This window comes from Populus euphratica, unplaced genomic scaffold, assembly GCF_000495115.2.
Source record: "Populus euphratica unplaced genomic scaffold, PopEup_1.0 scaffold1.1, whole genome shotgun sequence".
In the NCBI taxonomy this organism is placed as follows: Eukaryota; Viridiplantae; Streptophyta; class Magnoliopsida; order Malpighiales; family Salicaceae; genus Populus; species Populus euphratica.
Window position 1 is genome coordinate 5,161,972 of NW_011499845.1, and position 12,069 is coordinate 5,174,040.

A 12,069-nucleotide genomic window follows, 5' to 3' on the forward strand; every position below is an offset into this window, starting at 1 on the left:
CTTTTAATTTCAAACTTTAAAATTAGCTTATAAACATCATTAAAAAAAACTAAAACGTGCAGGGATGTAGGGAATTTAATGTAGTTATTTTCATGTTTTATAATTTATTATAAATTGCTGGGTAAAGGAGACGACTTGTGTGTTTAATAAAATAAACAGCAGACGAAGAACTTAATTATTTGGACCAACAGGAGCCAACCAGCAACCGATGCATATCCTTTTAGCTCCTGTCTTCATTTTGATCCCACGATCCAAAATCCTCCATGTCACTACAAGTCTCCAGTGCCATTTCTATTCCATGAAAACTGAGGAAAGAAGAAGAAGAAGAATCTGCACGCGCAATATACTTTGATTTTCCCAAAAGGAAAAGGGCAAAGGCTTTCTTATTTTTTTTATTTTTTTTATTCCTCTGCATGGAGGCCACGTCTAGAGAGGACCCGTTACAACAATGACTCACAGCAAAGATCCACAATCTCTATCCACCACTGGATGGCGCGGATTTTCTTCTTCCGCTCCGTCATCCCTACTTAACTACACCGCATTCAGTTTCAGCCTGAATTCATCAATTGCCGGCCATCTCCGGAGGACAGACGACAATCTCTACACCACTAAGGCATCCCTTCACTGTTCATCATCTGTGGGGTTCAACAAGTTCACGAGAAGAAGGCTTTAAATATACCATCACCTGCTTTTAACTTGCTCATGACTTCTCCCAACTAATTTTGACTCTTCTTTGCCAAAACTCACTCCCTTGGGATCAATTTTTTCTTTTTCTACTTACTTTGATTCCATCAAAAGATTTTGAATACCTAACGACATCATCTCCTCCAAGTCCATATCTAGAAAATACAAAATTCAGCTCAATTTCTTCCCTTCCCCACTCAACTCCCCGCTAATCTCGCCTCCCACCATTCCTTTTACTGTTTCCATCTGTTAAATATGCCTTGTGTCCCTCCTCCATGTCCAAACAACAAACAACATTAACAAACAAAAGATATCATTCCAAATCCAAATCGCACACTCACCATGTCTGTTCTCTTCTTCCTCTTGTCTCTCCCTCTCCTCCTCTCCCCTTCCCTCTCCCTCCACTTTGGCAGTAAGCACTCATTCCCTTCCTCTCCCTCTATAACCGATCTAACTATCTCTCTTTCTGTTTTCTAACCGCATTTCTTCGTCTTCTTCTTCTTTTTTTACTACAGATACTTCATACTTCATAGACTGTGGCGGGGGGGCAAAAAAAAAAAAACACACACGACATGGCTGTCCGACCGTTACTTCACTGGTGGAGCTACCTCTGTAGTGTCAGAGCCACTCCACTTCCTCTACCCTCAAGAAAAAAATCTCCGATTCTTCCCTCTCTCCTCCGGAAAAAAAAACTGCTACGTTCTCCCTCTCCCTAACGGCCGTTACTACTTCCGTACATTCACTGTATACGACAACTACGACGGAAAATCTAACCCTCCTTCATTCGACGCATCCGTCGAGGGTACTCTCGTCTTTTCCTGGCGTTCTCCTTGGCCGGAGAACCTCGCTCGTGACGGCGCGTACTCCGATCTCTTCGCGTTTGTTAAAGACGGTGAAGCGGATGTTTGTTTTTACAGTATTGCCACTGACCCTCCTGTCATTGGATCCCTCGAAATCCGTCAAATCGATCCCTTATCTTACGGGTCGTCGACAATCGGCGATAAATTCACCCTCGTTAATTACGGCCGTTTATCCTGTGGGTCCACACAGTGGGGTCCGGGGTTTAGCAACGACACAGATGATTTTGGCCGAACATGGCAGTCCGACGCCGAATTCCAAACTCCAAACACGACAAAAATAATCCACTCCATCTCCACCCGAGAAACCATAACCGGCACCATTCAGCCGCCTAATTATTTTCCGATGAAGCTTTACCAAACGGCTGTAACTGGAAATGGAATACTGGAGTATGCAGTGTCAGTCGATGCGAAAATGGATTATTTGTTGTGGTTTCATTTCGCGGAGATTGATTCAAGTGTGAAGCAGAAATCGGAGAGAGTGTTTGATGTGATGGTGAATGGGAAGAATGTGGAGAGGGTCGACGTTTTCGAGGAAGTTGGGAGTTTTGCAGCGTATAGTTGGAGTTACACAGTGCATAATTTGAGCAGTACTGTGTTGACTCTGAAGCTTGTGCCGGTTGTGGGCGCACCGATAATTAGTGGCATTGAGATTTATGCTTTGGTTCCTAATGATCTCTCAACCATGCCCGAGCAAGGTATATGATGTTGGGTTTTTGGTTTCTTGAATGGGAAATTAGTATGATTTTTGTTTATTGAAAATTAACTGGGAATGTGTTCTAATTTTGGTAGTGGTGGCAATGAGAGCGTTGAAAGAGTCGTTACGGGTTCCTGATAGAATGGGATGGAATGGGGATCCTTGTGCTCCTACTAGCTGGGATGCCTGGGAAGGAGTTACATGCCATCCCAACAAAGACGAGACTGCACTTGTGATATCACAAATGTAAGCAATCAGTTGTGTATTGAATTATTTGCACGTTCTTTTGTCCAAGCCTTGATGCATTGGAAAGATTTTATTTGTTTGTTTCAGAAGACGAGTTTAATCTCATGTTATTAATTACTTGGGTATCTCGTTCAGTGATCTTGGAAGTCAAGGCTTGAAAGGCAGTATAAGTGAGCAGATTACTCTTTTGTCGGACTTGGTAAGCCTGTAAGTATCAGCATCCGATTTTTTATGCGCTGCAGATGTTTTATGTTTTATTTGCTGAAATCATGCAGAAGATATTAGCTTATTGCACATAAATGTATGAAATGAGTGTCTTTTCTTAATGTTCTACTGCACTGCAGGATGCTTTAGGTTTAATTTTCAAATTGACATATTTTCTTGGAGATCACTAACAACTTGTTTCCATCTTTTGCACCTGTTCTTTCAACCATAATCATTCTGCTCTTTATTGGTGAAGATGCTAGTTTTAATTTGTAAGATCTATCAAAAGATTTACTGCACAAAATTACCAGATTTCTTCTGAGTGAACTAAATTTAATTATAGGATTTTTTTCTAAGTGAATTCCATTTAAAAGCTTTAATTAATGCAAAAGGATCCTAACATATTGATCAAAAAACAAATTAGTTGTCTTCCAGTTGATCTCACATGCAACATGTAGCATCGTTATTGTTAGCTCTGCAGAGTTCATCAAATTTATGTCACTTTTTCTTGAGTTGATAATCTAAGTGTCGGTTGAAATATTAACATGGTTGAATCTAATGGTTGCTCACGTGTTCTGTCATGATAAACATTATAGATTTTGGATTCGGCTACTTTAGCTTACATTTGAGAATTGCTTACTTCGTGACCCCTGCCTTGCCTTCAAAGTTAGATCTTCTAAAATTTTAGTGTGATATCATGGATGAAGAATTTTTTTGAACTTGTACCTACACTTCCATAGTTTCTTGTGCTTATTTTGCTGTTTTTTCAATCGTAACTAATCGTTACCTTTTAAACCTACAGGAATTTGAGTTCTAATTCTTTGGGAGGAACTCTACCATCAGGATTAGGTCAACAATCTCTTGTCCGGCTGTAAGTCGTACAAAATTTTATATGCTTTATATAGTTGATATCTTGTGGTCCTGCTTTTTAATGTGTATGGCAACCTCTGGTCTCTTTACAGCATTTTATATGCTTTATACAGTTGATATTTTGCGGTCCTGCTTTTTAACGTGTATGGCAACCTCTGGTTTCATTTATGATAAAATTTCTTTTATAGTGTATTTCATGATTGAGTACCACTAATTTATTTATATGTTACCTAGCTGATCCCAAATTAATTTGGGATTAAGGATTTGTTGTTGTTGATTATTTGATAAATAGAGAGAAATTGAATTAGGACATGTGTCCCTAATGTGTTTTTTCATGAAGATCATACGATCCCCTCTGCTGAAGAATGTTTGATTTTGAGACCCCTCTAGGAGGGAACACTTTCCTTTCCACCTCATCTGGAGGACTTCCACTCCCTAAGACATGGATGCACAATCATTCAAGTCAATGTTTTAGAACTCGTTTGTCCATGGAAAGAAGTCTGTCTCATGGATACTATCTAGTTCTTTCATTCTTCTGTGCATAGTGTTCCTTTTTCCTGGTTTACATGGGTGTTTGAGTCCAGTTTTCCTTTTGTGTAATCCTCCCTATGGTTTATCTCTACTTTGAGTTTGGAAACTTTTCTACTCCGTTACATGTTTATCATTGTTTCTCCCTTTGTCTTAAAATATTCATTCATCTGCTTGGCTAGTTCACTTTCTTTGTTCTGTCTGCTTTATAGGGTAGCACAAACTTTAGCCTCCCATGACTGAAGTTAAGAGTCTGAATTAAATTATGTTCCATCACCTTCTTTTGAAATTCTAATGTGATGTTGTATCTAAACCATGAAACTGATCCTGCGACCACTAGAAACATACTCTGGCATTCCACCATGTTATTTCTTAACACTTCTGATCTGTACTTTGTAGGGATTTGTCCAACAATCAGTTCTCGGGCCCTATACCAGAAAGTTTAGCCTCGGCAACTCATCTGCAGCTTGTGTAAGTGGCTTGTTTGCACTAATAAATAATGGAGGCATTTGACATAAATATCTGCGTGTGCGAGTGCGCACAGACTGCAAGTCTGATATTTGGATCTAGAAGCAAAAAATTATTATTATTCTCCATTTTAAATTTTATTTGTTGAGTCTGCATCTAAATGTGGTAGTGTTTGCCTATTTCCATCTTGCATGCCGTGCTGTTAGCATATTATCATGCATACCAGTAGGGAGACGCGCGCCCACACACACACACACACATTAGCGGTTTGTTTGATATTTAGATCTAAAAGCAAAAATTTGTTGTTCTTCTCCATTTCAATTTTTATTTGTTAAGTCTGGAGTTTAAATATGATAGTTTTACCCATTTCAATCTTGCATGCCGTGCTGTCAGAATATTTTCATGCATAAATAGAGAGAACATTTTCATGCTTTTAATTGTATATTCTGCCAGAAATTGAAGTAGTTTGGTTTTCTTGAAATAATTTTACTTACTATTGGTTATTACATGGATTTTATTTAATTCAACCTCATGTTTAGATCAATGATACCACCTTGTTTGGAATTAACCAAGATGTGAGTTGGGATCTGTTTACTTTAGTTTGTTAAGAACTTGAAATTGATTTTAGAAGATGGATATTTTACCTTGCAATTTTAAATGTAATGTTTTGATTTTTCAACTTAGAAGAGATTGATCAACATCCGCACCACATATATATAGAATGGATCCTACTTATCAGTAAAATTTTATGTCTTTCAGTTATCTTTGAACTACTATTGAATTAAAGTTCAACAACTAATTTCATGCTAGGAATTTGTGTAACCACAAATTGAAAACTCAAACAATGCTATACACATATGACATTGAATGCTTATGCTAGAGGTGGTTTGTAAAACCCCACCATCATCAAAATAAATATTCGACGCATTGGTGGTGACATGGATCAGTTGTCCTTGTTAATGCATTGCTCATGTGCATTTACTCTTGCACGCGAACAATAGGGGTAATACAATGTGTGGTGCATTGTTAGAAGCATATGGTCATGACGTTAAAAATAACTGAAAACTGTTGTTGAGGATATATCGAGTGTTAGTTTTTTAGACCATAGCGGGTAGACTAGAAAGAAAGGAATTTGATCTCTATGTTTGACAGCTCTTCTAGTTGATTGTCTACTTTGCCTTTGTTGATGAAGGAACCAAGGTCCTGTTAGTGTTTCCACCAATACAGGCAAGTGGTTAAACTGCTCGGCTGAAGTGTAACATGGTTCTCATGAGCAGCATATAATGCCATGCAATTATTTATAGAACTGGTTATGGAAGTATTGTTTTTCTTAACTGAACATTCATATAATCCTAAGTTGTTTATGATAATATTCATATTCGTTTCTGATGGACCATTCTCTGTGTATTGTATATAATCCTAAGTTGTTTCTGGTAATATTCATATTCGTTTCTGATGGACCATTCTCTGTGTATTGTACTCTTTTATTTTCTTTGTATTGCTTTTACTTGACCAGCCCCTGAAGGCTGGAGGCCATGGAACTTATAATGAATTCAACGCTGTGACATTTCATTACTAGATTTCTTTTCTTTCCGTTGTTATAATGAATAATCACATCTAATGGATTGCAATTTCTCTATATTTGAAGAGGAAAATGAACATTTTTCTGTCAGAAAGGCCAACCAGGACACAGGTGTTTTGTGGTCACAACTTTAAATTGCTGAAATTTTCTCTGGTGTCGGAATCCTGTGATATCAAGTCAACACTGAAACAACACAAGACAGAAGCACTATAGTTGTTTGATGTCTACCCATTAAAATCATATTTGCATTTCCAGTTAGATTGCATCTTTACATGTTGCTCTTTCAGTTTTTTCTGTTTATTTTTTAGGAAGTATTAAGCCCACCTGTTCACAAACCTCCCTCCTCTCTCCAGAACAAACCAGATCTTGTTGGAACCACTTATGCGAACATTCCCTCAGTATATTCTTTTTTTGCAACTCTGCTTGTTGATAGATGTACCACACTGTATTCCCTTTTTTATTATTTGATAAGCAAATTGATTGAAAAAGCACTAAATGTTAGCTACTTGAATACCTGTGACATTTTGCAATAGAAGTCCAAATATTTAACAATTCTAATGTTGATTGCCCAGTTATTTTCCATGATTGTATTGCCTCAACATCTCTTTATTTCCAGGCTGTTGAATGGTAACTTATTGGAAGGGCGAGTATCAGAGGAACTTTATTCAATTGGTGTGCATGGTGGAGCTATTGAGTATGTCTCATTTCTAGCTTTCACAATTCTATTTAGTTTATTATAGTATCAATTTTCGAGTTATAAAATATTTCGCATGTATCATCCTGCATTGAAGCCCTCTGTGCTAACTTTAAATCTCTTGATTCTACTTTTATTTATTTATCCATCAACATATTTCAATTATTTTATATTCACCTCAAATCCTTTAGAGGATGAAAACTGAAAGATTTCTAAGTCTATTTAACTTAATCTGAAAGACCTTGCTCCTCAGAGGAATACATTTATCAAAATAGTGAAGTGTATACTTTTGGTCCATGATTTTTAGTTGTCTTTGATATTGCATTGTTGAACGTTAATGATCTTCAAGAGAGGTGCCTATTGTTTACTAAAGGTTTGCAAATCATAATTTCATTGTTTTCCAATTAATTTAATTATCTAAGAAGATGGACAATCATAATATGTAACAATTCACTATATTCTTCAAACCTAAACCACTAGTCTGATGCTTGCACCATCTTTCCTTTTTCAGCCATACCTTCTCAAAAAGTTTGCATCTGCATGAGTTTCACTCTTGCTATTATAGAAAAGGCAATGTATACCCCTGGTTTGTAGTTAGTCTTCTGTTAATAAGGGAAGTCCTATCTACCTACCCACTCTCCCTTTTTTTCATGTGAGATCCCCATTTCAGTTAAAGTTGCTGTTTGTTCTCAACAATGGACAAAAGTTTCTTAATCTGTTCAAACCTGTGATTTTGTTGATATACCAGAACATCTTTTCATTTCCTTCGGCCCACTGTCAAATTGTAATGGGAGGTCAAGCCTAAAAACTGTCATTAAATATTCTTTGATTTGTTAGGAACTTTGTGGCTACTTAAATTTATTTCTTTGGCATCCAGATTATCAACTTTTTCTAGCAAGCACACACCACTACCTTCAGGATAATTGTCAACCAGCTTTTTTATCTGTCATCAGTAAACTAGGTTCCTAACCAATTTACTGCTATGGAAACTGAAAAATACGGTACTTGCCAATGGTGATTAATAGTTGCATATTAATGCATGCAGTACAGATTACTTTTTGCAGCATCAAAAGATTCTAATAAACAACTCTTTACTTGCTGTGTGGAATGTTTGGCTCCCTGTTGGACAATTTCTGGAATATATCAGTTTTGCTATATCTTTTCTTTCCCTTCTTTTTTCTTTGTTGGAGATTAATGTTGCTTACGATGTGAATTGAATGAATGCCTCACCTCTCTTACCTTTTAAGGGTACATATAAGCCATTGGTCATTTTTTTTTAATCTTATTTCCTATTGAATTAACATGTCTATTTAACAACTCACTAGGAAAGAAAACTCTCTCTTACAGTCTCTCAGGTAACAAAGGTTTGTGTGGTGTACCATCTTTGCCACAGTGCTCTCTAATTTGGGAAAATGGTCGCTTGTCCACTGGTGGTAAAATTGGGATAGGCTTATCTTGCCTGGTAATTGTTTCTGTGCTTGTATTGGGATACATAATCTGCATCAGGAGGCGTCGAAATGATTACGACTTTGCTCCACCTCACGATCTAATGTGTAAGTATTTCTCAAGAATGTTCAACTTCTAGCTTTATTTGCGTTCATTCATGATGTCATGGCTCTCGGATGGTCTGATATGTCATCTGTCACAACTTGTTGAATTAAGGCTTGTATTACAAAGCATATTAGATATCACTCCTCTAGAGGCCAGTCAAATTCGAGACTGCATTCGTCCTCTGGACCTTATTTTGACTTACTTTTATTGCAGAATAGCTTGAAACCACTAATCATTTAGGATTCTCTATTCCTGATACAACATGCTAAAATTCCAGTGTTAACCACTAGGAGGAGATGCTAGTTTAGAATAAACAATTTTACATTAGATCAAATTAGGATCTGAAATCTGAAACTATATTTATTCTTGAAGCACCATATAACATATAAACTGCAGGAGTAGTTCAACAAGGAGTGGGACTTGGGAATGAGATGTCATTTGAAATACAAACCTTTGTATAGTTGAACGTTGCATGTAGCCACTTGTGATATATTTTCAGTCATTGAACTACTGCTAGATGATGTTAGTACTTTGTAGGTATCATAGTCTGCTTTTGTGCATGCCTTGATCCCAGAGTTCTAGTTAGAGCTGTAAAACCAGTGCTAACCACATTGATGTCGTGTGGATACACCTTACATTTCTTTTCATCCCTCAATGGCTATTCTTCACAATATGCCAAAGATAGGGTAACTTACCACCTAGAATTTGCAACTGGGTATCATATCAATGATATATGATCTCATCATCAAAAGAGTTTCTTCCATGGTAGCCAAGGAAGTCGTCTATCCAAGAGATCTGGTCTCCTAGCTGGATCCATATGGATCTTGTTTGAAAGTAGCACAACATGAAACCTCTATAGTGTGTAGTAACGACAATTCCATCTTCAATTTAGCTGTATCAGCTCTTGTTATGGAAGCTTTCTCATCCTCAGTTAACTATTTAAATTCAACGGTGTTATTCCTAGCCAAAAAGAAAAGGGAAAAAGTAGGCGTGTTTTCTCCATAGTTTCATATGTCCAGGTCTCTTGTCCGACATCAACCTTTCTATAAGTTTTTGTCTCCATCGCCGTAGTTTCCGCCATGAAATAATTTGAACCTCTCAGTTAATGTGACAACTGTATGTGCTCACTCTTATTTTTCATTGGTATCACGCATTCGTTATTGAATCTTGATTTAATTTCATGCAATTGTATTCTCCCAGCAATGGCTGCCAAGAGAAACAGATACCAGAGGCAGAAGTCCTTGATGCTTCTTGAAATGGAGAGCCAACATGCCAAAGGGTTACCATCACCTTATGGTCCACATTAACAGACTTTTGAAAAAAGATAATATTGATCTTCATATTCTTCAGCTCACTAAGAGAGCATGGATAGGGGACCCTGGATGTAGTTAGTTCGAAGTGCTCAAATAGGATGTGTGCTGCATCTGCTCCACAAAGGAAACTTCGTGGGTTTGGAATCTTTCAACAATGGAAATAAGATGGGGTCTAAAAAAGTCACACTGTCTATAGAATGCAATGTATCTGGGATTTTTTTTTCTTCTTACTGACAACAAACTGGATAAGCCTTCCTAGCATATCATCACGGCTTTGCAGCATTTTATGACAACTTGCTGTGAGTAGATCTTCAATTTATGACAAGGGCATTACACATATATCCCAGTGGTCCCAGATTTAGTAGCATTGTATGATATAACTTTTTGGTTGATTATTTTCCCAGTTCCTTGCGGGAATTATTTTCAGCTTAAGAAATGTTTATCTGTCATGGACTGACATTTCCTTCCTGTAATTTCTGCAACAAATTTAAACTAATGATTGTTCACCATGGCTCAGTTCTCCATCATTCAAATGGGTTGTGTCTGCTTATTGATGATCTTCTTGCTCGACTTCAGGCAAAACTTTCAATAATGCTACTATTTTCTGACAGCTGTGCTGTGTCCACTCGAAATGATTTTCTTTCTATTGACTTCCGGGTAGAGCTGGCCATGTCGGGCAGCACTGTTTATCTGTGTTCTTACAGAGAGTATCATTGGTTGAACCTTGGATTTCAGATAATCAAAGATCACATCATCACCAATAAAGTATAATTTTGAAGCTCAATCTGTTTGTATGAAGGGTTATCCAATATAAATCGATCTCTAGACGCCTGATTCCTTCATGCTAATATGTGTGTGGGGGTGTGTTGGGTTTTTTATGCATGATTTAAAAAAAAAAGAAAAAACAAGAAAAAGGAAGAAGGTTTTACTTCATACCATCAGCTGCATCACACATTGATCATTGAAGTTTAAAGGGAAAAAAAAAAAAAAACGCAAATCAAGTGTGTATCTTATGTTGTGTTTCGGAAAGAGTTCTTCAAAATACCTTTTAAGCACAGAATGATTTTTTTAAAATGTTTTTTAATGGTTTTAATGTAATTATATTTTTATCCGAATACTAGTTTTAATGTGATGAATTTAAATACAATTAAAAGTACTCAGAAAGAATTATTTTCATCATTTTTGAAATAAATTAGTGTTCTTAAACCCAAAAAGGTAATTAAATCTCAATACCAAATAATCTATAAATATAACAATATAATACTAGTTTGAATTTGAGCAAACCCCGCAGAAATCCCCAGCCTTTGAGGGTAGGATCGATTAGATCCCTGTTTTTCATCCCCATTACATTTCTAAAATATCAATTAATTCTCAATTTCTCTGAAATTTCTGAAATTAAAAAAATCGTCTAAGATCTTCACTTTGAATCGCGTGAAACTCTCATGATATATCAAACTATATGAAGAATTGCAAGACCTTTACATAAATAAATCTCTTTATGTGAGAAATTTTAGTAAACTCATGAGTTTTTAATGAGGGTAAAGAGAGATTACATGTTTATAAAATATTACTTGACTATTTTGTTAACTTAAACTAATAAAATGATCCGCTTGAAAATCTATTAGTCAATTGGTGACCTAATCAGGATGAAAAATAGACTGGGGACCTAATTGAGATTATCTTTATATGTTGGCTATTTTTTGAACTTTTCCCCTTTTTTTTGGCAAGCGAAGGCATGGTGAAATTTAACTTGCTGTTGGCTAGGTAGTAGCTGTAAAGAGAGGGAGAGAGGGATGGAAGGTATTTTTTTAAAATTTATTTTTCATATTAATATATTTAAATGATTTAAAAAACACAAAAATATTAATTTTATAAAAATAAAAAATAATTTAAAAAATTCTTTTAAAGTATAAAAATAAACATGCTTCTAGAAAATATGATAACGACGAAGAACTAAGGTAGGCCGAGGAACCATAATGTTACTAGTCAAAGTAACAGCACACACTTGAGATTCTTTGTCATCAATCATGCATCTTCAACACGGTTTCAGGAAAATATGTAGTTGAGCTTGCAGGAGTGTTGTCGTATTGAGAACCAGACGTCCCAATTCATAAATAAAACTCAGGGAATCTCTGATGGTTTCGCATATGATATGTTTGTGCCCTAAATGTCAAAAACCTTAACTTTGGACTTTGAAGGTTATCATCACCACTGCTATATCATCTCCCAGTTGGACCCCACTTTAGTGTTTGGTTGTCACCTTCCATCACGGTCGTCGTTCTTTGACTGCTTCTGCTCTTTGAAAAAGAATCTGATTATGCTTCACGATCAGGTCTCGAAATTTTGGATATTTCTATATATATATATATATATAT

The 12,069-nt window shown here is 36.4% G+C and overlaps 1 pseudogene; it reads left to right on the top strand.

Annotated features, from left to right (window-relative positions):
• The first annotated feature begins 259 nt into the window (after positions 1-259).
• Positions 260-10,203, top strand: LOC105123697 (putative leucine-rich repeat receptor-like serine/threonine-protein kinase At2g14440; annotated as a pseudogene).
• Positions 10,204-12,069: the final 1,866 nt, after the last annotated feature.